This window comes from Oryctolagus cuniculus, chromosome 9, assembly GCF_964237555.1.
Source record: "Oryctolagus cuniculus chromosome 9, mOryCun1.1, whole genome shotgun sequence".
In the NCBI taxonomy this organism is placed as follows: Eukaryota; Metazoa; Chordata; class Mammalia; order Lagomorpha; family Leporidae; genus Oryctolagus; species Oryctolagus cuniculus.
The window spans coordinates 39,415,814-39,443,717 of NC_091440.1; the positions used below are offsets into that span (position 1 = coordinate 39,415,814).

Sequence of the window (27,904 nt, forward strand, 5' to 3'; positions counted from 1 at the left end):
ACTAATGAAAGTGATCTTGGGGAGGTCAACTAATATAATTTTCTGCATGTATGAAAAGGCTGCGGTAGCCAGCACTTGGATGTTCTCATCAGGGACAATAGCTAACGTAGTCAGTAGCATCTGAACTCTCGCACTGAAGCTCTGCTTGTCAACTTGACAAGATAGGAGTGGGATGCAATTTGTGGCCAAAGCTAATTAGACCATTGATTTATAGACCTTGTCTCCCCTGAAGCTTCCGGGGATCTGGCTTTAGGATTTGCTAGGGCACATCTAGATTTGGCGTTGCTCTAACGTTGATTCTCTGGGTTTCAGGGATGTTAACAAAGCGTTGTGATCTCTTTGGCAGGGCTGGAACATCAATACTTTCTGTCTCCCCTTTTCCCAGCTTGCTTAGCCTTTGTCTAGTCTACTCTCAATCCTATAGACTCGTCTAGTAAGTTTCACGTGGTCTCACCCTATTCATGAAGAGCCCAGTCCTTAACTGTAGGCAGACTCATTAATGATCCCAACATGAACTCCTGAGCTAACGGGAAAGCTTTCTTGTTTTGATGCCCTGGCTCACAGATTCCAGCCATTTCAACTATCTCAACTCTGATCTCCACTTCCTTAGCTCAGTGTGAATCACCATGCTCAACTCAGATGCCCATTCTCTACAGCTCGGTCAGGTATCTCCCCAAACAAACTGTTAGATGATCGGGGGAAACTTCACACAAGCATTCTTCTCTGAGATCAGTACCACATACTCCATCATGGTTAGAAATAGCAATGAATTTAATGGAAAGGGATATTATAGAGTGTAAAGCAATGGGATGAGATAGGATAGGATAAGATATATGATAACATGTTTCTAGTTAAAGTAAATGCTGCTTTGTGAAACTTTTATTTCGGTTAAATATATCTGTATGTATACTAGATATCAAAGTAAAATACATTTCTTTCTGTGGTTCATTATTTTTAAATGTTCAAAATTACGGGACCAGACCAAAACATAAGCTTTGACTTTTTTTTGACTGTAGAGTTAATTTCATCTCAGACACTGTTAATTCAGATTATGTTTAAAATTAATATTTAAAAAATCTAGTATCTATCCATACTTATCAAAAATCTTTTGACTTAGACTTTTCATATGGGAAAATAAACCCATCACTCTCCTTTTAATATCTTTCAATAATTCTCTATCATCTAGACTGGTGACTCTTACATTTTTATATGTGTATGAATGGCTTGGGGATTTTGTTAAAATGCAAATTCTGATTTAGTAAATCCAGGATAGTGTTTGAGGGTCTGCATTTCTAACAAAATCCTAGATGGCATCAATGTTGCTGCTTCATGAACCACAGCTAGAGTGGTGAGAATCTAGAACAGAGGCCAGCAAGCTTTTGAGTGTTAGGCGGGTGGTGGTAGATTGTTAAGGGGCCAAATAGTAAATACAAGTGGTATTCAAAAGGTCATGGACAATGGTATTAAAAGATAAGTTCACTTGGATGCTAAAAGTTTTTTAAATCCATGCATATTTTCTAATATACATTTTCATAAACTTTTTTAAGATTTTTGGCATACATAGATTTCAATATTTTTGCGCCAAAATAAAATTATCCTTTAAATCCATTTTCCCACAGACCTTATGAACAGCCCTCATAATAAAGAACCCCTACATGTGACTTCTCTCTCCCTCCTCCCTTTTCCTCTCTTTCAAACAATCTTCTTGATATGAAAATCTTGGGGCCGGCATTGTGGCATAGCATGTTAAGCCTCAGCCTGCAATGCCAGCACCCCAAATGGGTGCTGGTTCCAGTCCTGGCTGCTCTACTTCTGATCCAGCTGTCTGCTAATGCAGCTGGGAAAGCAGTGGAAGATGCCCCAAGTGCTTGGGCTCCTGCACCCATGTGGGAGAACGAGAAGAAGCTCCTGGCTCCTGGATCCTGGCTTCAGACTGGCTGCTGCATCCATCTGGGGAGTGAAACAGTGGATGGGAGACCTCTCTGTATAACTCTACCTTTCAAATAAATAAAAATAAATCTAAAAAAAATGTTTAAAAAAAGAAATAAAAAAATCTTAGCTCATTGGCTTTATAGAACAGGGCACTGGCCTGCAGCTTGTAGTTTGCTGTGGCATGATCTACAGCATCCCCAGCCAATGGGAATACATGCAAATCACATGTAATTTTAAATGGGCATACAGTTTCATTAAAAAAATTAAACAGATGAAATTATTTTCGATGATAGATTTATTTAATCCAATATATCAAAATATTATTTTAGCATAAAATCAATATAAACATTATTAATTAGATTTTTTACTCTTTTCTGCAATAGTCTTAGTCTTTGAAAATCAGTATGGGGGCCGGAACTGTGGCGCAGCAGGTAAAGCCACAGCCTGCAGTGCCAGCATTCCATATGGGTGCCTGTTTGAGTCCCAGCTGCTCCATTTTTGATCCAGCTCTTTGCTATGTCCTGGGAAAGCAGTGGAAGATGGCCCAAGTGCTTGGACCCCTGCACCCATGTGGGAAGACCCAGAGGAAGCTCCTGGCTCCTGGGTTCCGATAGGCGCACTCCTGCCATTGAAGCCAATTGGGGAGTGAACCAGTGGATAGAAGACCTCTCTTTCTCTCCCTCTTCCTCTCCTTCTCTCTCTGTGTAACTCTGACTTTCAAATGAATAAATATTTTTTTTAAAAAAGAAAACTGGTATGTATTTTATTCTTAAAGTATATTTTAATTTTGACTAACACATTTTCTAGTGCTCAATAGAAAGCCACCTGTTATTGGTGGCTATTATATTATACACTGCAAATGTAGAAGAAACAATTTCTTTGGTATTTAATGCTCTCTTATTATCTGCCCCTGCTGAGTTTTCTAACTTTTATCCTGCCTCTCACCCATATATACTTGACATTCTGTCAAGTGTCGGGTGTCACTTGACTTGACACTGTACCAATTTCATTTCTTGACTATGTCATTCCTTCTGTGTATATAATGCCCTTATCCCTCCTGTCCCCAGTGTGAAAACTTTACTTACCCTTTCCCTAAAGAGATGCAAATACAGCAGGCTTAAAGGCATAAATAAGACACTAGAAACTTACCCAAAAGTTGAATAATGTTACATACATAAAAGCTGGTGTTGAGATCCCAGTGGAAAGAACAGGTCTTCAAAGAAGGAGGTACCTTTCTCTGAAGGGAGGAGAGAACCTCCACTTTGACTATGACCTTGTCTAAACAAGATAAGAGTCGGAGAACTCAAGGGGCTTCCATAGCCTTGGAAACTCATGACTGGTGCATAGGGAGATTACTGATGCCATAAACAGGAGTGTCAATTAGTAAAGTCAACAACAGGAGTCACTGTGCACTTACTCCTCATGTAGGATCTCTGTCCTTAATGTGCTGTACATTGAGATTTAATGCTATAATGAGTACTCAAACAATATATTTCACCTTGTGTTTCTATGGGGGTGCAGACTGTTGAAATCTTTACTTAATGCATGCTAAACTGATCTTCTGTTAAAAAAAAAAAAAAAAAGAAGAAGAAGAAATTAGCAATTCCCAACTTGACTCTCACTGGGATTAAACATGACAATAGGTCTGATCTGATTTCATCATCATTTAAAAAATCATCTATTATTTTTCACTTTATGTTTCTGTGTGGGAGCAAACTGTTGAAATCTTTACTTAATGTATGCTAAACTGATCTTCTGTATATAAAGAGAATCGAAAATGAATCTTGATGTGAATGGAAGGGGAGAGGGAGTGGGAAAGGGGAGGGTAGTGGGTGGGAGGGACGTTATGGGGGGGAAGCCATTGTAATCCATAAGCCGTACTTTGGAAATTTATATTCATTAAATAAAAGTTGAAAAAAAAAGCTGGTGTTATTCACATTCCTAATTTTAAAATAAATTATTGAGAACTTGGAAGTTGATTATCATCTATTTTAGTATTCATAGTAAGGTATGTTTTAGATGAAGGAAAGAGGATTTTTTTCTCCATTTTTTAAAATAAAATTTTTCCCAAAAAACACTTAAAATGTATTTATCTAGCACTATTCCATCTCTAAATATGTATGATATTATTGCTTCTGTTGTACAACCTTGAAAGTTTAAAACTTTCAGAAGGCTAAAAGACCTTGCAATGTTCTCAATAAATATAGTGAAGATTTTGATTTTTCAAAAGGTCTTTGAAAATAAATAATTCTTCACTTCTTGGGAGAGTGAACTTTGAAATTGAAGATCAGTCAAGATAACTTCCAAGTTAAGGAAAGTGGTATATTCCAAAGAGGTGGACAGACTCTATAGAATAATGAGTCTAACTCAACTTTTGTCCCTGAAATTATGAGAAACTGGTGAGTTCCCAAGACCTCAGTTTCTGCATTATGAGGAAGATTATTACAGTGATACTGAGCTCTCCAAGCACGGGAATGGTCCAACAATATAAATGATATCACTTTAAAAAAATAAATTATATCATGCCAGACACTCTTGGAAGAAGTTGTTTAAATGAGCTGAGCATATCTCTAACTAGGTCAGACTTTCGTTCATACCACGATCCTGCCTTGGACATGAAGTGAGTCTGAGTTGTTCCCAGAAGACGGACAAGGAGATAGATTGGGAATTAAAGCAAGTGTGCTATGATTGGGAAACATTTTAATCTTCTGAATTCTTGCTAATATCAATGGTACACGCTCCTGGCTGCACATTAGCATATCCAGGGCACTTTACAGGGCATCAGTGCCATGGGGCTGGAGTTCTGGTGCTACGGGTTAGGCTGCCACCTGGGATGCCCTCATCCCATATCTAAGTGCCGATGTAAGTCCCGGCTCCTCCACTTATGGTTCGGCTTCCTGCTAATGCACCTGAGAAGGCAGCAGATGATGGTCCAACTATTAAGGTCCCTTCTGCCCTCATGGGAGACCTGGTTGGAGTTTCAGGCTCCTGGCTTCAGCCTGGTCCAACCCAGGCTGTTGTGGACATTTAGGAAGTAAACCAGAAGACGGACTATACTTCTGTCTCTCTCTGCCTTTCAACTAAATTAATTAATTTTTTTTAAAAAAAGAAAGGTATCAATGCCCACCCAATAATAGCACAGTCTTGGGGGATGTGGGCGTGGAATAGGTAACTTTTCAAAGTCTCTCCACCACCTCCCAGGTGACTCTACTATGCAATCAGGCTGTGAATTCCTGGCTATTATCAGCCTTGGGTTTCTTATTTGCAAAAACGAGACTAATTTTGTGCTCACAGATTGTTGTGAGGATTAAAAGAGACATTGCACTTTATAATCAGCACATTTTAGAAATGTGACAAAGATTCCTTCCTATTGTCTTGTTCCTAAAATTAATTCCCTTCCTTTCAACTAATTGGTTGCATACTAGAACTGTTTTCTTTTCGAACAGATTTTTTTTTTCAATAGGATTGTTTGTGGCTTTTAGTTGAAACTGACTGGTAGTGTTTTGAACCCACAGGAGGGATCCCACACATCTCCCACCTGCAACATCAGACCTGGGGACCCCATAACTGATGAGGAGCTATTGAAGGTACCCCCTCTCCTCTCCAGCTGGGTAGTCCCCTTACAACCTCCGAGAAGATGTCCCCTTTCTCTTCAGAACACTGTGACTTTTGGTGGTTCATGACACCTTATTCCTTCATCAGAATCTCCTGGGTCATCTTTAAAATGTAGATTCCTGGGCCCATCCCTAAGCTACTGAATCAGAATCTCTAGAGCTGGGACCCTTTAGCAAGCTTCCCAGGTGACCCGTATGTATGCTAGGATTTGAGAAACTGGCATGGAGGAAAGGGCCAACTGAACACACAGACATCAAACTACTTCTGTCAATTTCCTGCCTAATGTCATTTACTCAGAGACCAGAGAGCTTGGCCAAGTTGCTGAAGTTGGGATTCTTTTGTTTTGAATATCTAAAGAGCTCTCTATTTCTGCAAATCTTCTCTTGATCTTGAAAACTCCTTTTGCTCTCACAGTACGTTAGGGCTGCAAGGGCTTGTAACTCTCATCTAAACCAATGCCTTATTACATAAGAAAAAAAGGATGTCACACTCTAGAAGTCACCAAGTTGGTGGTGCCACACACCTTCCGGTCAACAGCTGCCAAGTCTTCTTTTAAGAGGTGAAGGTGTTGGCATTGGTGTCTCTCTGAGGCACAACCCTCCACTGGCCAGCAATTGTGCATGCAGTGTTGCCTCCCCCCAACACATTCTGCTAAAGACAGCCTCTGTCCCTCTTCTCTGAAGACTGGAAACATATCCCACTTCACAGATTAAGTGAATGGTCACCAGCCAAGGAAAACTTCACTTGGATTGCAGATTTTAAATTATAACTGAACAACAACAAAAAAAATCGAGAGAGAGATTTCTACACTGGCTGAAGCAGATTTGGAAATGATTTACTTTGAAACACATGAGACTGTTAGGGCAAAGGGGCCTTGCAGAGAGGTAAATGATTGTCGGAGCCACGGGCTGCGAAGTCCCAGGCGCACACAGGTGATACACTGTCCCCTCTACCTGACTCCGAGATGGGTGCAGAAACTCAGCAGGGAACATTGTCTGTTTTCAAATTCAGAAGAACCAGTTGGATGAGCAAGGGAAACTGAGAATGCTGGTATTATTAGAATAATCCTTTTTACAGTCATGGCTGTGGAATTTGCAAATGTACATCTACAGGCACACGAAGCATCCCACTTGTTTACTTGTTGGCTTCCTACTATTGTTGCTTTCCTATGGGCTGTTTTTATGTTTCTGAAGCTTGATTCATGAAGTAATTGCTGTCTTCCTATCTGGATCATTGGTCGTATTTATTGCAAAAGAAAAAATGCAAATCATTATTCAAGAGCAAATTCCACATATTTTCCACATCCTAAACTTTTCAACCTCTCCTATTCTGTGCAGGGCTGACTCGCTCCAAGGCACGGCACATTCCCCAGAGGTAATCAGTCTGAAGCAGGAGGAGAGCGAGCTGGTCCTCAACAGAGAGAGCTGCAGGATTTTTGCCATTTGCTGTTCTCAGCTTCAGGTTTACCTCTTCAACATCAGTAACGGGTTTTACAAGTAAATCTGTGGCTGAATTGGTTAAAATCCCCCCAACCTAAGTCACGGGGAAAATTCACACACACACACACACACACACACACACACTCACTTTCTCTCTCTCTCCCTCTCTCTCTCTCTCTTTCCCTCTCCTTCTCCCTCTCCCTCTCTTCCCTTTCCTCTTCTTTACAGAATAAACAGGTCATTGTTTTTGACTTTCCATTTCACTGTAGATGGAAATATAAATAAAACATGGCAGAGTGAACGGATCACATCATTAACTTAAACTGCCCCATATTTGAGAAGAATATACAGTTTACAAAGTAATGAGGTGCCTAGAGTTTGTGCAGAGAAAGTGCTCCTGTTTATAAATAATGCATATGGTGTTCACCGAGTCTCTTTCTCACTCTTGTTTTTTTCATCCCATTTTTCTCCCACTACAGACATGGTAGAGTCTACATTATCTTCTTGTAACTCAGGTTCCTGAATTGCTAACGAAGCTATTTTTTTTAAATCCCTACAAAATAAACAATGTGAGATTCGTAAAAGCATAGGGCTATTTTACACCGCTAAATGAATGGGAAGAAAGGATCCTTTCACTTTCTAAAACGACCTGTTCCCCCCAAAAATCGGCAGACTCATTGAAGGGGGAGAAGGGAAGAGAAACCAGCATATATCCCAAGTGTACTGCCAAGAATTATGTTAATACCATTACAGACAGATCTCACTGTCCCTCATACCAAATGTATAAGGCCAAAATTATGGTCTCCACTTAACAGATAAAGAACAAGACTCTTTGGCAGGCGCCGCGGCTCACTAGGCTAATCCTCCGCCTAACGGTGCCGGCACACCGGGTTCTAGTCCCGGTCGGGGCACCGGATTCTGTCCCGGTTGCCCCTCTTCCAGGCCAGCCCTCTGCTGTGGCCCGGGAAGGCAGTGGAGGATGGCCCAGGTGCTTGGGCCCTGCACCCCATGGGGAGACCAGGAAAAGCACCTGGCTCCTGGCTCCTGCCATCGGATCAGCGCGGTGCGCCGGCCACAGCGCGCCGGCCGTGGCGGCCATTGGAGGGTGAACCAACGGCAAAGGAAGACCTTTCTCTCTGTCTCTCTCTCTCACTGTCCACTCTGCCTGTCAAAAAAAAATAAAAATAAAAAATAAAAAAAAAGAACAAGACTCTGAGAGGTTAAACGGCTCACTGAGATTAGAAAACAATAAATGGAGACAATGGATTCAAATAAATGGGCCTACCTGACCCAAAATATTCTCAATATGTTCTTTTTGCACAGTCCAAAAATATCATAGACTGTTTCCATTGTCTATGGAACTTTTTTCTGTGTTTTTTGTTTGTTTGTTTGTTTTTGGTTCACTTGATTAAATTCTGTGTTCTCTGATTTGCCATCAGAAGAGAATTCGAACCTCAGAACTGTGCTGCCCCTCAGCCCAGTAGCGTCACTTCTGGGTCTCCCTACAATTTCAGTTACGTTGAAGAGTCATCGAAAGAGCCCAGTTGCTCCCATTTATGAGGCAGAAAACAAAGCAATCTCAGATTGGTCACGAAGGACCAATGGGACGTGTGGCCATCAAGTGACAAAGAGGGCATGGGTTGAGATTAGGTAAGAAGATGCAGGATGGTACTGCTGGATTCCCCTGAAGGGTACCCTGGTGCTCTTTTTGTCTTCAGGAACCTGCTCCATGCAGGCACTTGACTGTTCCTTGGATACTCTGTGTCTCCTTTTAGCCAAAAGGCTGCTCACCAAGCTGGTAACATTAGGAGCCACTATACCTTCCGTCCTCATATACAACACCTCACTGGATTATACACCATGGCAGGACACACAGGAGCAGCCGCTGGGTCAGAGAGAGGAAATACTCAGCTCATTCTTGCTTTTTAGCTTTCATGATGTCATAAAACAGCATGAACTAATGGAAAGATCTTCCACACCATTGTAATTACCCAAAATCGGTCCAGCACTTGAGAAGCACAGAGAAAGGAACATAAAACTCTGGGATCAGATTGACCTAATTTTGTATCCCTGATAAACAATTCATTAGTCAAATCAATCTCTCTTGAGTTGCTTCGACCTCATTTGTAGAACAGGGATAATAATAGCAACCTCACTGCAAGTTTTGAGGAATTCAGACAATGGATGTAAAAACACCTGGAAGATACTCACAAACATGTCATTAGGTTATTTTAGACCTAAGAGGTACTCGGACCTAAAACGTTCGAGTTTAAAGGGATCTTCGAGGTCCATTCTGACAGCCTTCTCAGTGTAGAAATTTCTTTTCTAACACCCTTGATGGATACAGGTTGAAAACTGTCTGCTTTGAAAGATGTCTGGGCCCACTGTTGGATCTATAAAGCAAAAAGGATGAGTTAACTAGTTAATATTCAGCTATTACTTAATAAGTTTATTAAAATGGATTCAAACAACAAGAATTATTAAAAACAGAGTTTTGGACAAAGGTAAAAGATTGAGTCAGTCAAGTGCTAAGCAGTAACCACTCAGGGTAAGAAGCGTATTAAACTTCTATAAGGCAGTTATAGAAGTATAACTACAGCAAGTGCTTTTACACTCACAAAGCAGTACATTAATGCCACAATTAAGTTTATAAGTGTTTAATTGATCTGGAAAAATTTTTTTCACACATTGAAGTTACAAAGCTTGGTGTTCTTTTTACAGTTTCTGCGTTCTAAATATGGAAAATGTCAACTGAATATTCAAGGTTACTTTCATTATTTGATTTTTCCAAAATTATCGGAAGAGCAGACGTTAGGCTAATGGTAAAATGCCTGCGTCCCGTACTGCAGTGCCTGGGTTCAGTTCCTGGCTCCGGCTCTGGCTCCGGATGCAGCTTCTTACGAAGGCAGAACGCCTGGCAGCAGCGGTGATGGAGCACGTAGCCGGCTTCCCGCCACCTTGATGAGACCCAGATTGCATTTCTGGCTCCTGGGTTCATCCCCAAATGTTGCAGGCATCTCTCCCCCGACCCTTTCTCCTTCTCTCTGTCTCTGTCTTTGCATCTGTTTCTCTATCCCTTTGTCTATCTGCCTCACAAATAAATAAATAAGTGAAATTTAAGAAATTATTTTGTGCTATTCCTGTCCTCCTGCTCGACCCAACATACCGACTTAAAAATTACAAAGTTTATCTGTCAACAGCATCAAGTCCATGGTTAACAAACAACCTCAGCAGACATTCTGTGCTGGTAAAACAACTCAGTCAGGTCCCCGTGTTCAAATGAAAACATCATACCGAAGGGCTGAGTCAAGGGCACAGACACACAGGTCCCACGGCCAAGACACTGGTCAGTTCCTAAGACTTGATGAGTGTGATCTTTGAAACTCAAGTTGATCATGAGACAAATGCTTTGAGACTGCAGTAATGCCACCAGATGATAACTGGACCTTATACACTAGACGTAGCTGAAAAGGCTAAGCCATCTGTAAATAAACTGTGGGTCTGTTTCATCTTTTGCAGGAAATGAGTTTAAGTTTAAGTGCACTCCCACATGACAGAGACTAAAGTAACTATTTCTAGCCGGCGCCGCAGCTCACTAGGCTAATCTTCTGCCTGCGGTGCCAGCACCCGGGGTTCCAGTCCCAGTTGGGGCACCGGATTCTGTCCCAGTTGCTTCTCTTCTGGTCCAGCTCTCTACTGTGGCCCGGGAGGGCAGTGGAGGATGGCCCAAGTGCTTGGGCCCTGCACCTGCATGGGAAACCAGGAGAAGCACCTGGCTCCTGGCTTTGGATCAGCGCAGTGCGCCAGCCACAGCACGCTGGCCGTAGCAGCCATTTGGGGGATGAACCAATGGAAAAGGAAGACCTTTCTCTCCGTCTCTCTGTCTCTCTCTCTCTCTCTCTCTCTCTAACTCACTCAGCCTGTCAAAAAAAAAAAAAAAAAAAAAAAAAAAAAACCTGAGAATTGCCCTTGCCTTCAAATTGTTCTCAGTCTTTTTAATTTTGAAATTCAAATGAATTATAATTTCAGAATTTAAAGCTTACCTTTGGGGCCAGCGCTGTGGCATAGTGGTAAAGCCACTGCCTGCAGTGCCAGCATCCCATATGGGCACCAGTTCGAGTCTTGGCTGCTCCACTTCCAATCCAGCTCTCTGCTATGGCCTGAGAAAGCAGAGGAAGATGGCCCAGGTCCTTAGGCCTCTACACCCACTTGGGAGACCCAGAAGAAGCTCCTGGCTCCTGGCTTCAGATTGGTGAAGCTCCAGCCGTTGCAGCCAGTTGAGGAGTGGACAAGCAGATGGAGGCCCTCTCTTTCTCTCTCTCTGCCTCTCCTTCTCTCTCTGTGTAACTCTAACTTTCAAATAAATAAATGAATCTTTTTCTTAAAAAAAGAATAACAGTAGCAATAAAACAATTTAAAAAATTGTTAAAAAAATAAAGCTTACCTTTTCAGAAATGCAGCAGGTTCCTGGACCAGGTTTCCTATTGAAGACAATGGCTAGATTAACCACCTGCAATACTGGTATCTACTTCAGAAACTAAGATGTAGCTACCTTTTTTAAAAAAATTAATTTATTTGTTTGAGAGGCAGAGTTACAGAGAGAGGGAGAAAGACAGACAGACAGAGCAAGAGATCTTCCATCTAATGGTTCGCTCCCCAAATACCTGGGGCTAAGTACTTTATAATGAGAAGCGGCTTATTTAGCTCACTGTCTTAGAGACTGAAAGACTGAGACGAGGTGGTCTTCTCTGACCTTTGGTAGGGGCCTCCTGGCAGACAGCATCACTGTGGTGGAAGCCTGCAGAAGAGAACCCATGGCAACACAGGAAGCCGGAGATTCAGGAGCCAGGGTTGCAATTGTATGCAACAACTTCTTTCATGAGAATGAACCAGTATCCCATCAAAAGTATGTTGATCTCACTTTCAATGACTCAATCACCTTTCACCAGGTTCACATTAGAAAAGCTCCTTGGGGCTCGCATTATGGTATAGGGGGTAAAGCTGCAGCCTGCATTGCTGGCATCCCATAGGGGTTCTGGTCCCAGCTGCTCCACTTCCCATCCAGCTCTCTGCGATGGCCTGGGAAAGCAGTGGAAGATGGCCCAAGTGCTTGGGCTCTTGCACCTGTATAGGAAACCTGGAAAAAGCTCCTGGCTCAGACAGGCTCACCTCCGGCCATTACAGCCATTTGAAGAGAATCAATGGATGGAAGGCCTCTCTCTCTCTCTCTCTCCCTCTGCCTCTGCCTATCTGTAACTCTGCCTTTCAAGCAAATAAATAAATCTTTTTTAAAAAAAAAAAGGAAAGAAAATGTTTGTGTAATCATACATTATATAGTCCAAACTGTATAAACATTATTTACAGCTAGGCATTTTCATATTCTTTTAGGGTTTCTTTTTTCTTCCATAGAGTTAGTAATTGTTTTGTTTTCATGTTTCCATTTTTAAAGGTTACTTAGTTATTTATTTTACTGAGTTCATTTACTGTGACAAGCACATGCCAGCAGATTCTCAGTAGAGTTTTCCAGAAAATCGTCACCTTGTGCACACAATTTTAGAGACATATGCTTTCCTTCTAGTCACACTGGTTGCTATTCAGGCCTCCTGCTTAGCTGTGATCCTAAAACTCTCCCAGCATTTTTCAGTCTCTCTCTCTTCTTGTCTGAGTCTCATGTTTTCATTTTCTTCACTTACTCCCTTGTTGTTTGCAGAATGCATCTGCCAGTAGCTTACTGAGAACAGATATATAAGACAAAATACTTGAAATTTTTAGTCAATCGTCAACCCTGATTTATAGCTTGACAACTAGAACACTTCTAGCATGTAAATTATTTTTCCTTCATAATTTTAATGCAGTTGTCCATTATCTTCAAGATTTCAGTTGTTGCTATTAAGAAATCTGAAGGGGTCAGCACTGTAGTATAGTGGGTAAAACCACCATCTGTGGCCCTGGCATCCCATACGGGCACCAGTTCGAGTCCTGGCTGTTCCACTTTCGATCCAGCTCCCTGTCAATGTACCTAGGAAAGCAGTAGAAGATGGTTCAAGTCCTTGTGCACTTGCGCCCACGTGGATGACCTGGAGGAAACTTTGGCTCCTGGCTTCAAGCCAGCCAAGTTCTGGCCAATTCGGCCATCTGGGAAGTGAACCATAGATGGAAGCTCACTCTCTCTCTCTCTCTCTCTCTCTCTCTGTCTCCTCTTTTGTCTCATTGTAACGCTGCTTTTCAATAAATAAATCTTTATTTAAAAACAGAAATCTTAAACAATTCTAACTTTGGAGGCTGTTTATGATACTTTTTCTCCCTTGAAGCTTATGAGACCTCGTCTTTTTTCTCCCATGCTCTGAAATATTGCAGCACACTGTACCTTGATATAAATACATTTTCATCCATTGATAGAAATTCTTGATTGAGAAACTCAGTTATAGGATATTTTCTTGAGTCATATCTATGGTGAATTCATGTCTCAGATCTTGCATCTTCTGGAATGATGTTATGACTTCGTCATCATGGATGTTGTATTTTCCAAATCTTTCACTTTTTGTTATAATTTCTAGAATATTTGCTCAATATCCAATAGTTATATACTGAAATGTGTACTTCAGTAGCATAGTATTAACATTTAGCAATAGTTTTTCTACTATGAATGTTTCATTTCTACATCATATGGTTATTATTTGATGGATGTATTTTCCTCCCCACTTTACTGCATTTTTAAAAGCTTTCCTTCTCATGAATAATCTCTATATTTTTCAAATTACCTCTTTTTCTCTTGATCTGATCTCTTTTTATCATGTCCAAGGGATTTCTTCAATGTATGATAATCTTTGGTAATCTATTTCTGATTAAGAGAAACAAAAAACCTTTTAAAAAGTTTCAAGTATATATACATACATATATATATTTATATATGGAGTTCTTTTCAATTATTTTAAATATAAATGTTTTCCATTTCTATATTTACTTTTAGTTGAGAAAACTTTTTTTCTATTATATCTTTGGTTATTGGTTTCTTTTCTAATTATCCTAATACCTCTCTCAAAGTCATTAATAGCTAAATTAAATATCCATCATTTTCTCTGACATCACTTCTATGTTGGTTTAGTTTATTTGGGCTGCCTCAATAGAATGCTACAGACTGGATGGCTTATAAAAAACAAAAAGCATTTCTTTCTGACAGTTCTAAAGGCAAGAAAATCCAAGATCAAAGCAACAATAGTAGTTTCAGCATCTTGAAGGACCAGCTTTCCATTCATAGACAATTGTCTTCCTGTGACCTCACATGGCCAAAGGATCAAGAGAGCTCTTAATACCATTCATGCAGGTCCTATCCTATTGACCTACCAAAGACCCCACTTCCTCATTCCTTGGGAATTAGGTTTCAACACATGACATTTGAGGGGGACACAAATGTGACAAAACATTTAACCTATAGCACCTATCCTTTTTCTTCTCTGATTTTTTCTTCAGTGTCTTACATACATTTTCATTCTCATCCATTTGTTTATTTCAGACAATGGTTTGTTTGATTCTCTGCACTCAGAGAGAGAAAGATAAAGGGAGTAAAATATCTGAGCTTATCAGTGAAAAACATGACAACCAGAACCTACCCACTAGGAATGGGATACTACTGTGATCTTTGGAGAGCCTGGAGCTAGCTAGACTACGGCAGAGCAGCCAATGGGTAGATGTTGACCAGACTGAGAAAGACTTGCATTCAACAATAACATGGGGCAGCAGCCAAAACATGGTAAAAAGTCAAAATAGTAGCAGTTTTTGTTGACTCTCTCTCTCCTAATCCCTAAGCCATGTAGGATATTTCAGAGAACTCAAGAGCAAAGCAGAGAGCTTCCTGCCAACACAGACAACTGACGATTCTATGGCCATGTTGTTATTGCAAATTGGCAAGTGGGTGATATCATTTTGAATTATTTAGGAAGTTCTTCCTAATATTAATCTAAATCCCTTTCACTTCCAGATAAGCATATTTGATGTTAACTTCTTTTTATTTTATTTCAGGAAATGAGCAAAGTACACATCCCTATAAATGACTCTTCCATCTATAATAACCTGTTAAATTGGAGTCCCAAACAGTCATACCGCCTTGTTTGGGTATTGAATGATTTAGTCATGGTCCGCACTCTCTAGTCAAACTATAGATCCCATATACTCATCATTCCCTGGGACCCAAATTGGCACATTCTGTTATCTGTTGACTCCTGTATATTTTTGAGTTCGCCAAGTCTGCTTTAGAGCTTTCAAAATCATTTCACATATAGATTTCCCTTCTTATTTACAACAGCCGAATAGAATTGTTACATTAGCTACTATCATTCTCTCTTTCCAGAAATATGGGCTTAAAACAGTTAAAAGGCTTGCAGAAAGTTACCACACAATTAGTAAATGGTGGATCTAGAATCAATACTTTTATACTGTGAAACACTGCCTTTCTAAAAAGATGCAGAATAAATGTATTCTAATCACCCTGTTCTTGATTGCTTTAGGTTTCCATACACAGTTTTCAGAATATTAAAAGGCACAATAAATGATGGAATGATTATGAAAGAAAAAGAACATTATTATGATTGTTCACTTAAGGTTTTCAATGAAGTCAAATCACATACTGCGAATAATTTGTGGCAATGTCCTAGGCAAACACATTATGAGAACTATAAAAATGATGTATTGGTATCTTAATTACTCGGGCATGTATTCTTTGTGGACAGATTCTCAACTGAAGCCAACTACCTCTGCTTATCTTTAATTGCCAAGTGCAGTGGCCTGCATTTACAGGAAGCAGAGAGGAGAACAGAGCAGGGATCAAGGCAGATGCTGAAAAGCCTTTTGAAACCCTGGGAGCTGAGTTACCTTGGAAAGGCCACCTCACAGACCTCGGTTTTCTGAGCCTAGGGTCACAGCACATGGCTTCTGTGGCATCATCACCAAAGGAAGACAAGACAGCTCCCTTTGTTGAGATGACCTAACTCTGTGAAATCAAAGCTCATTCAAAAATCTGCAAAATTGGTGGTTTTTTTTAAATGAAATGTCAGTGGTTCAAAATACCTAAGTTCTGTGAAATAATAAGCAATTTAGTTAGCAAAGTTACAAATAAAAAGCCTTGCTATATCAAGCCTCAATGAGGGGAAGCCTTTGGAGTAGTGTACCCCCGTGGGGAGAGTCATTCACTGCCAACATTGCTTAGAAATGCTGCCTTGTGCACATAATGTCGATTTAGGTTCTTCACAAACATTGCAACTCTTTATTGCCTGCACCCAGGGTGAACCTCTCCCATCCACCAACTCCTTTACATTCGACTGCAAAAGGTGAATTTTACCTTGCTTAAATTGTGGGCACTCTGAGCAGCACCTTGTCTTCATAATAATAGTGGCAAAATCAATGAAGACATAGATCTCATGGAACGTATGATAATAATATTTAATTTGAAAATTAGTGACGTATGTATGTATAACCCAAACAAGCTTTGTGAGAAAAAAGTAAACACTCTGGTCTATGTATTGAAAAAAATTATTGCAATGTTTAAAATTTCTGTATTGCAGCCCATGAAATGGAAGAGTTGAAAGTCACGTAGTGCTGACCTTGAGGAGGCTTTATAATGCCATTTGAATCTTGATGTGAATGGAAGGGGAGAGGCAGCGGGAGTTGGGAGTGTTGTGTGTGGGAGAGAAGTTATGGGGGGGGCGGAGCCATTGTAATCCATAAGCTGTACTTTGGAAATTTATATTTACTAAATAAAAGTTAAAAAAAAAGAAAGAAAGATTTGCTTTTAGAAACTTGAACTTGTATCCTATGAATGAACAAAGCAATAAGTAGCAAGCAAAATTAGTAAAGGAGAGAACAACCTATGCAAACCTAAGCAAGGAGAGGCTCTTCTCAGACAGAAAGATGTGACCAGCCATGGAAACTGTCCTGGCCTGTCTCGGCATTGTCCATCAAAGGGTTTGCTGGAGTCCAGCATAGGCGCTCATAGTTCCTCATGAGTCCCGCAGTCACCTATGGCACCGAGGTTCAGGGTGGGGTGGGCAAAGAATAGTTTTATAGCAATCAAGGATGATCTTGCTGAAAGCTGAACATTGCTTCCTTATTTTTTACTGCTCCCTGACACTGACTCAAATTTACAAGCATTCACTTAAAGCTCTTCAGGAAAAGATTAACTTCAAACACAGATGTTGTGAGATCTGTGCAATACACATGCCTGTGGTAGCCATTTTTGTGTCTTTCTCAGAATTGGCAACATTATGTTCCTATAGATCACAGGAAAGAAATACATGTAAATGTGTTACAAATTCCTCGTGCATTCATAATACAAGCTTGAGAAAAGGCTGTGGTGTATGATTTCTCATAGAATTAAGATATGTGTTAGGGTTATGATATGTTTTCCAAAAATAGCATTTGCATTTTGTGAAGGAAAGAAATGGAGATAAAATGGGTCACACATTATTATAATAATTAATTATCTATGAGCATTATATAGAAAAGTAAAAAAAAAAATGTTCCTACCTTCAGAAAAGACCACATTTAAATCACTCAAGACAAATGAATTATCTTCTAGAAACATTAATTGGAATCTAATCTACCTATTGAACTAAGCTAGATGCCATAGGGCAATAAATCTCAAACTCCTCTGTCCCCCTCAGCACAGAACAGAGGGAATTAACTCTATGGAACTGGGGAGATTGGACCTACTCTCCTCACACAGGAAAGTCTGGGTAACCCTTCAGTAACACACATCCTCAGCATTTGCTTAAACTGAAAGTATTCAGCTTGTCATGTCCACCTCATATTTATCAGCAGGTGACTGGAGAATTCGCTTAGTGTCCCCCACAAGCAATGCTGATGGAGACGTCACTCTGTTACACTGCAAATTGCCCTAACAAAACAAAGTGAGTGGAGACAGATTTGTGGTGCAGTGCATTGAACAACTGCTTGCAGTGCCAGCATCTCAGACAGGAGAGCTGGTTGGAGTCCTGGCTGCTCTTCTTAAATCCAGCTCCTTGCTAATGCACCTGCAAGGCAGCAGATCATGGCCCCAATACTTGATTCCTTGACACCCACATGGGAGACCTAGGTAAGTTCTGGGCTCCTGGTTTTGGACTGGCCCAGACCTGGCTGTTGCAGCCATTTGGGAAGCTAACTGAAAGATGGAAGATCATTCTCTATCTCTCTCTCCTTCTGTCTGTCATGCTGCCTTTCAATTGAATAAATAAATCTTTTTTTTTTTTTTTTTTTTTTTTTGACAGGCAGAGTTAAGACAGAGAGAGAAACAGAGAAAAAGGTCTTCTTTCCATTGGTTCACTCCCCAGATGGCTGCTACGGCCAGTGTGCTGCACTGATCCGAAGCCGGGAGCCAGGTGCTTCCTCCTGGTCTCCCATGTGGGTGCAGGGCCCAAGCACTTGGGCAATCCTTCACTGCCTTCCCTGGGCCACAGCAGAGAGCTGGACTGGAAGAGGAGCAACCAGGACAGAATTTGGCGCCCCAACCGGGACTAGAACCCAAGGTGCCAGCGCCGCAGGTAGAGGATTAGCCTAGTGAGCTGCGGAGCTGGTCATAAATAAATCTTAAAAGAAAAAAAATTAGTGAACTCTTGAAGGTCTTGTGCCAGCATTTGATCTGTTCACAAATTGTTGGCCAGAGCTAGGCATACAACATTAGTAGCCAAGAAGAGGAATCCACCCATGTACTTGGAAAGAGAAGAGAGCCACATCTCAGTGAGTGCACTATATCCACTATAATTATTTTACCTTAAAGTGATTCAAAATTTTCACTCTATTTCATATAAATGAATTATTATAAAAATAAAGTTTTAAATTATCAACAAGCAAAATTGACAACCAAAATAAATTTTTATTCTGTGGTACTGGATGCTTGCAACAATCAAATCACTGTCAACCTTTTTAGACATGCAAAGACTTTCTGCACTTTATACTCAGGCAACAAAAACTCATTGAAATAATTTATTTTTAAAAGATTTATTTATTTATTTGAAAGTCAGCGTTACACAGAGAGAGAAGGAGAGGCAGAGAGACAGAGGTCTTCCATGAGCTGGTTCTCTCCCCAATTAACCACAACAGCTGGAGCTGTGCCAATTCAAAGTCAGGAGCCAGGAGCTTCCTCCAGGTCTTCCCATGGGGGTGCAGGGACCCAAGGACTTGGGCCATCCTTTACTGCTTTCCCAGGACACATTAGAGAGCTGGATCAGGAGTGGAGAGGCCAGGTCTTGAACCAGTGCCCATATGCCATGCTGGCCCTGCAGGCGGTGGCCGTATATGCTACACCACAGCGCTGACCCCAAAAAAATCCATTGAAGTAATTTAAACCAGACTGAAAGGATTGGGCTTTTACTTTGAGAAGATCACTCTGCTTGCCTGTGTACAACACGTTTAGACTGCAATGCACCCTTTCAGGCTGAAGACAGGGATGCCAGTTATGAGGCTTAGAGGATCCAGAGACAGGGATCAATCTGAGCAGAGGCTACACAATCAGATTGAGGAGAAGTGGATCTATCTGAGAAATAGTAAAGTCAAATTGAAAAGAACTGGAGCCGGCGCCGCGGCTCACTAGGCTAATCCTCCGCCTTGCGACGCCGGCACACCGGGTTCTGGTCCCGGTTGGGGCACCGGATTCTGTCCCGGTTGCCCCTCTTCCAGTCCAGCTCTCTGCTGTGGCCAGGGAGTGCAGTGGAGAATGGCCCAAGTACTTGGGCCCTGCACCCCATGGGAGACCAGGAGAAGTACCTGGCTCCTGCCATCGGATCAGCGCGGTACGCCGGCCGCAGCGCGCTGGCCGCGGCGGCCATTGGAAGGTGAACCAACGGCAAAGGAAGACCTTTCTCTCTGTCTCTCTCTCTCTCACTGTCCACTCTGCCTGTCAAAAAAAAAAAAAAAAGAAAAAAGAAAAAAAAAAGAACTGGAGATTTATTTTAGAAGTTGAGTAAAGGAGAGAATATAGAATATTCTGGTTTTGGCAATTAGGTAGATGTATGACACCATTATTGAGAAGGGAATAAAGATAGAGTACACTATTTAAGAAGGAAGAATGAAGAGGGGAGCATGTTGAGTTAGAAGTATGTGGTAGGCACTTTGATTATGGCCTTGTCTAAATAAAGTCAGAGTTTGTGAACTCAAGAGGCTTCCATAGCCTTGGCAGCTCATGACAAGAGCCTCGGGTGATTACTGACATCATAAATAAGAGTGTCAATTGTTAAATCAACAACAGGAGTCACTGTGCACCTACTCCCCATGTAGGACCTCTGTCCTTAATGTGTTGTACTATGCGAATTAGCAATAAAACTACTACTCAAACAGTACTCTATACTTTGTGTGTCTGTGTGGGTGCAGTCTGTTGAAATCTTTACTTAGTATATACTAAGTTGATCTTCTGTTTATAAAGGTAATTAAAAATGAATCTTAATGAAGAATGGGATGGGAGAGGGAGTAAGAGATGGGATGGTTTGCAGGTGGGAGGGTGGTTATGGGGGGAAAAGCTGCTATAATCCAAAAGTTGTACTTTCAAAATTTATATTTATTAAATAAAAGTTTAAAAATAAATAAATATTTAGCGAGATTCTGAAAAAAAAAAAGAAGAAGAAGTGTGTGGTAGGCATGTTTGTGTTTGGATACCAAACAACTCTTGGAAAACCACCCTGCCTCATTTCAAGTCTGTACAGTTCAAGTTGGATGATCGGGTCCCTCAGGGCCACCGGAGTAGTCCTTCCTCATTCAAGAGTGAATAAAGTGGGCCAATCAGAGCTTTCCCTGGGATTCTTTTCCCAAGTGTTTGCTTTGTTTTGTTTGTTTATTTAAGGAAGGGACTTGAACTGCTCACTACAATCCCATTTGAGAATGATGTAATAAGCCTAGAGTTACAGATGGTTATCTTGCCACAACATGGTGCCGTTCAGAGGGAAAAGAAAGAGACACAATGCTTAATGATAGTAAGTAAATTCCTTGGTTAATATACGTCTTTCCACTTATATAATACATATTCTTTTTTTTTTTTTAAGATTTTATTTATTTGAGAGGTAAAGTTACAGAGAGAGGAAGAGACAAAGAGAAAGGTCTTCCATGTGCTTGTTCACTCCCCAAACAGTCACAAAGGTCGGAGCTGAGCTGATCCACAGCCAAGAGCCAGGAGCCTCCTGGTCTCCCACACTGGTGCAAGGATCCAAGCACTTGGGCTATCTTCCACTGCCATCTCGGGCCACAGCAAAGATCTGGATTGGGAGAGGAGCAGCCCAGACATGAACCAGTGCCTGTATCAGATGCTGGCACTGCAGGCGGAACCTCTGCCTACTACGCCATAGCACTGGCCCCAATACGTAGATTCTTATGAACCAATGTTCTGTCACTTGCAACCAAAAAATCTGACTACTCCTTGATGGCAGCAATCACCCAGAAGTCAGTTGAGGCCGGCGCCACGGCTCACTAGGCTAATCCTCCACCTGCGGTGCCGGCACACCGGGTTCTAGTCCCGGTTGGGGCGCCAGGTTCTGTCCCGGTTGCCCCTCTTCCAGGCCAGCTCTCTGCTGTGGCCAGGGAGTGCAGTGGAGGATGGCCCAAGGGCTTGGGTCCTGCACCCCATGGGAGACCAGGAGAAGCACCTGGCTCCTGGCTTTGGATCAACGTGGTGCGCTGGCTGCAGCGCACCGGCCGCGGCGGCCATTGGAGGGTGAACCAACGACAAAAGGAAGACCTTTCTCTCTGTCTCTCTCTCTCACTGTCCACTCTGCCTGTCAAAAAAAAAAGAAAAGAAAAGAAAGAAAGAAAAGAAAGAAGTCAGTTGAGGCACTTGAAGCCTTCGGAACTTGTTGAGCAACTATTAAGGATTAGAAAACAGGAATTTCTATTGGATTCTATTCAACTCAATCTTTCCACTTTCTCCTTATTCTAAGATTCTTTGAAAATACACTTAATATTCCCCTAGAAAAATTCTTCTCTTCACTTCTCCTTCATGGGGAAAAATACTTTGACATAATCCTTTCATTATGTCTCCCCCGATTAAGGATTATTTTTAAAGAGTTATGAAATAGTTTATTATTGGGGTATGGGCGAGATGGGAAGAGAGGTGTTAGGGAGATACTGTTTAGAATAGAAAGCTCACTAATGCTAGAGAATAAAAACTTCAGGGCTGTGTGCATTTGACACAGTGGCATACCATATTAGAATGTCCAGTTTCAACTCCTTGATCTACTTGGTTTTTTGTTTTTGTTTTTGTTTTTTTAATTTTATGTATTTATTTATTTGAAAGTTAGGGTTACACAGAGAGAAGAAAAGGCAGAGAGAGAAGTCTTCTATCTGCTGGTTCACTCCCCAATTGGCCGCAATGGCCGGAGCTGTGCTGATCCGAAGCCGGGAGCCAGGAGCTTCTTCTGGGTTTCCCATGTGGGAGCAGGGGCCCAAGCACTTGGCTCATCCTCCACTGCTTTTCCAGACCATAGCAGAGAGCTGGATCAGAAGCAGAGCAGCCGGAACTAGAACCACCGCTGGCACTGCAGGCGGCGGCTTTACCCGCTGCACCTCAGTTCCAGCCCCCAGGATCTACTTTGAATTCCAGTTTCCTGCTGATCCACACCCTGGGAAGCAGCATGACTCACATACTTGGGTCCCTGCCACTCACATCTGTCTCTCTGTCTCTGTCTCTGTCTCTCTATCTCTAGATCATCTCTATCTTTCTGCCTTTCAAATAAATTTTTAAGCTGGCCAGCGCCGTGGCTCACTAGGCTAATCCTCCACCTGCAGCACCGGCACACTGGGTTCCAGTCCCGGTCGGGTGCCAGATTCTGTCCCGGTTGCTCCTCTTCCAGTCCAGCTCTCTGCTGTGGCCCAGGAAGGCAGTGGAGGATGGCCCAAGTGCTTGGGCTCTGCACCCGTGTGGGAGACCAGGAGGAAGCACCTGGCTCCTGGCTTTGGATCGGCGTAGTTCCGGCCGTAGCAGCCATTTAGGAGGTGAACCAATGGAAAAAGGAAGACCTTTCTCTCTGTCTCTCACTGTCTAACTCTGCCTGTCAAAAAAAATTTTTTAAGCTAAAAAAATTCAAGTTATTTGGAGAGAGTTTCCCTCTCCATAATATTTTCTACCAGTACCACTTAATGGGTAATATTAATCCTGCATGGACTCATGGATGCAAGATGATGCTACCAATCAAAAGATCTGAAAGGACTCTGCCGAAACCAGGTGCATTGGGAGCCACAGTCCTAACTAGAGATTCCCCAGTGGGCAGCTGGACAGGAGCTCCTATCCAGTTTGAATCATATCAGAGACTGAACACTTTCCCATCTCATTTTTTTATTTAAGAATGCATTTCTTTCTTTCAAAGCCAGCGTAACAGAGAAGGAGAGACAGAGAGAAAGGTCTACCATCTACTGGTTTAGTCCTTAAATGGCCACAATGGCAGGGGCTGGGCCAGGCAGCTCAGCCCTACACGATAAAGCTGGCCTGTTCCATCCTAATGTGTATAGGAGAGGCCTCCTCTTTCAGATAATAAGCTCATCTGAAGCCTGAGCCTCTGTGTTAGTAATTTGGATGTCTCTTTCTTCTTTTCTCCAATAACCTCGCTTCCCAGTCTCTACCACACAGTTTTGCATTCAGTAAGCTCTAAATGAATATCTCCCCAGAGCATTAAAATGTAAAAGATCAGAATTTTCTCGAAGACTCACAAATGTACTTATCAGAAAAAGAAATCACACAGATGTTTTCGTAACAAGCAGTACCCAAATTAGTCATTCATGTTTCTGCTGATCACGTTAGAATCACCATTTCTGCTGATCATTAGAGTCACCTTACTAAAAAAAACAAAAAAAAAAAAAACTCAAAATATCACTGCCTTTTTTTTCTGCATAAGTGATGCTTAAACATGAAAGAAATCTGGAAGAGAAATAAAAGCCTTTAGCTGCAGACGAGTCTTGATCACAAACCCTTCCTCTGAGCCAGGAATTCTCCAGGAATTAACCTTTGCTGGGACTTGTTACACTTTGCATCGCTTGAATAACAAGTAAGCATGACAGAGCTTCGTGTTCCCATTTTCCCTTAGCCCAGAGGAAACAAGAGAGTGCGGCTCCCTCTGATTCAGCAGGCAAGTGCTGGATTTACCTATCGACTGCACAGGGACACAGGAGCTGATTCACAAAACTCACGCTCCTTCTGGGAAAAAGAAACAAGTCGGCACCAAGTGAGCAAGGCCGCCCCTAAATTAATCATTCTCTCTTCAGTAAATTTGAATAGATTTCAGTCACAACCCTATGACAACCCTATGAGATCTTTAGATGAAAGCTACATGCAGGGGCCGGCACTGCGGTGTAGCCAGTAAAACCACTGCCTGCAGTGCCGGCATCCCACATGGGTGTCGGTCCCAGTCCTGTCTGCTCTGCTTCCAATCCAACTCTTTGCCAAGGCCTGAGAAATCAGTAGAAGATGGCCCAAGTCCTTGGGCCTCTGCACCCTCGTGGAAGACCTGGATGAAGCTCCTGGCTCCTGGCTTCAGCTTGGTACAACTCTGGCAGTTGCAGCCAACTGGGGAGTGAACCAGTAGATGGAAGACCTCTCTCTGCCTCTCCTCTCTCTGTGTAACTCTGACTTTCAAATAAATAAATAAACCTCTAAAAAAAAAAAAAGATACCTGTAACGTGAATGCTAAATAGGGAAATCATGGCGACATTGGGGCAGTTGAGAGGGTCTACGGCTTCTCAAGTCCTCCCCTCCACATGGTGAGGTCAACTCTGCCGTCATCTGTCTCTGGGTTTCTCTAGTGCTTTTGTGGAGCGGTTAAAAAGGGACAGGGAGGAGATAGTAGTGGTACTATTTGGAAGAGGAAGAATGAGTAGGAAATGAATGAGAACAAGGAGGAGAAATTGATACCCCGTGCAAAACAAAGGAGTGTCACGAAGCTCTGTGCATTGTCAATGCATATTTACGTTCCATACCCCATTTTAACACTTTGATTTCATAAAGGATGACTCCAAGAGTCATCTGTCTGCAGATGAACTATAGGAACTGTCTAAATGCAGAAAGAGCACTAGGACCATGGGAGCTGCTGGGCGTGATGGTTAAAGAGTCAGGCTTTAGAATTCGACACCCCCCCCCCCACATTGAACCTCCACCATGGTGTTTAAAGCTACAAATGAGCAGTTTCCCCCTTTATTCGTTAGAAACAATACAACCTATCTTATCGGATTTCATTAAGAGCCAGTCAAGATAATGTCTATAAAAAGATTAGCAAGGAAGCTGGCATTTGAGAAGTAATCAATAAATAATAGTCATTATTATTGTTACAAAAACTAGGTAGGCATTGGCTTTGGCTTCAGATAGGCAATATTAGCAAAACTACTTACATTTAGAAATAGATTATTCCAACTCTTTACTTTTAGCTTTTCACCTTATCGAAGCCATGTTCTGGAAGCAGAATGAACTGCATGTGTCATTTAGCGAGTGTAATTGCTTTCCTTATTGTCATTATTTAGAGTACTGATATCTTCACATTTGCATTGCTGATACCCTTCTAAGGGTACTGATATTATGCTGATGGTGAAGGTGCAAAACCTTACAAGCCTCCAAAATAAGCCCAAAATATTCAGAAACCATAAACTACTTTTAAAAATAGAAAGCATCATAGAGAAATGCACAATACAATCCTTAAAAAAAAAAAATTCTGGTGCAGCAGGGTAAGTCGCCATGTGCAGTTCTGGCAGCCCACATGGGTGCCGGTTCGAGTCCCCGCCAGTGCTCCTGGGAAAGCAGAGAATGATGGCCCAAGTCCTTGGGCCTCTGCACCCACAAAAGAGACCTGGAGCAAGCTCCTGACTCCTGGCCTCGGCCTGGCCCAGTCCCAGCTGTTGCTGCTATTTGGAGAGTGAACCAGCAGTTGGAAGATCTCTCTCTCTCTCTCAACTCTGCTTTTCAAATAAACAAGCAGCACACACATTACTTCAGAAAATTTCTAGAAAACAATAAATTTGAGACTAGTGGACCACAGGTTTTTAGAAAATATTGGCATGGGCTGTGACCAAGATCCTCTCTCCTTAACTCTGTGGAAACCTTGGAATAGCATCTAATTGGGCACTTACTGTTCACATACAACTTTATTCTAAGCACTTACATGTGTTAACTCATTTGCTTTCCATAGGCACCTTATCAGACAAGTACTATTTTTATGCCCATCTCACATTGCAAAAACTGAGGCATACAGAGATTCATTTGTTTGCTCAAGATTACACAACTAACAAGTGAATTAATTAGTATATACTGTGTCCCTGGTAACATGTGTAACCATGGTGAAAAGTTGCAAATGTTCGGTATAACATGGAATTAGTACACTGTATTGTTAAAAACCAATACATTTCTGGCAGGTATTTAGCAGAGTGGTTAAAATGCCTTTTGGGGCCACCACATTCCATATCAGAGAGCCTGGGTTTGAGTTCTGACTCCACTTCCAACTCCAGATTTCTGTTAACACACACCCTACAAGGCAGCAGGGGATGGAACAATTACCTGAGTTCATGCCACCTATACAGGAGACCCAGACTGAGTTTCTGTCTCCAGGCTTGGCTGTTGTATGCACTTAGAGAATGAACCAGTGGATGGAAGATTTCTTTCTCTCTCTCTCTCTGTCTCTTTCTCTCTCCATGTCTCTATGCCTGTCAAGTAAAATGAAAATAAAATAAAACATTTCCAAAATAACTCTACAGTTACCATGAATCATTAGGCAACAATATGTTAATGTTAGGAGCCTGCAAATTAACTGAAAATAGACTAACAAGAGAAAAGACAAGGCTTATTCATATGGGCACATGAGAGTTATTGGGCAATAAGTAGCTTGCAGAGTAACACTAAGTAAAGATTTATACTTATACACCAAATTAACCAAAGGGTAGTTTATAGGATTTCCGTGAGAGGGTAGGAAAGGTTTTATAGTGCTTTTTGATGCTATCTGGAATGGGCAGTCCGTCTCCATGGCAGCTATATTTTCAAGAGCCTCTGCTGAGTCAGACAAGAGGAAGTTCAGGTAGAGTTTCTTTTTGCATCTTCTGAAGCTCAAATGTTTCCTCTTTAAAATAATCCTCATACTAACCCTGGGTGGACTCCCACACTAACATACTCACCTCTTTGTGGGGAGCAAACAAGCATTGGGAGATCGCATTCAGAAAGAATTCTGATTAGATTTAAATCGTCTGCTCCAGCAATTAGCTCCTTGTTCTTGTGTTTAGAGTCATCTTTGGACCAAGCACTATCACAGTAATGTAATAGTCATTATAAGTATCACTTGGCCCTTAGAAGATGTCAAAAGAATATGTTGAATGAACAAAAGAATCACTGTAAACATTCAATCATCTTGGGCTGATATGAAGACATGTTAAGTTTCCATATACTTGCTGTTATCACTTGAAATATTGGCTTTATTCATAAATGAATGTGACAACTATGGTAAGAATTGTGACTTTATATTACGTAACTTTGGGGAAAATCCAAGGTCTCATATATTAGATAGGAAATCAATATCAGACAATCACTTTCCAGCACCCATAGTTTAGATGTCCCTGGCACTGGTGGCAAACTAGCACAGACTGTTGCTGTCTGTTCTGAACCTTGGTCAAACTTCAGAGAAGGTGAACTCCACTGTGTTAGTCACAATTCTCCAGAAAACAGGAATTTGATAAACACACACGCACAAGCACACACATTCACAGAGAGGGATTTATGATAAGGTGTTGGCTCATACAATACTTACGGAAGCTGATAAGTCCCATAACTCAGCTTCTATAAGCAGGGGATTCAGGAAGCCAGGGGTTGGTACAGTTTGAAGGCCTTTAAGCAAAAGAGCGAAGGTAAAGTTTCCTGTTTCAGCCTGAAGTCCTGTAAACCAGGCGTGCCAAGAGCAGGATAAGGTCAGCGTCCCAGCCACTGCTCA

General features: G+C 41.7%; 1 long non-coding RNA gene across 1 annotated transcript; it reads right to left on the reverse strand.

Moving 5' to 3' along the window:
• Window positions 1-7,852: 7,852 nt before the first annotated feature.
• On the reverse strand, window positions 7,853-27,895 carry LOC138843777 (uncharacterized). Its single transcript, XR_011378761.1, has 4 exons — window positions 27,725-27,895; window positions 26,488-26,633; window positions 11,431-11,467; window positions 7,853-9,379 (listed from the first exon to the last, which is right to left on the reverse strand). It is a non-coding gene; the product is annotated as an uncharacterized lncRNA (long non-coding RNA).
• Window positions 27,896-27,904: the final 9 nt, after the last annotated feature.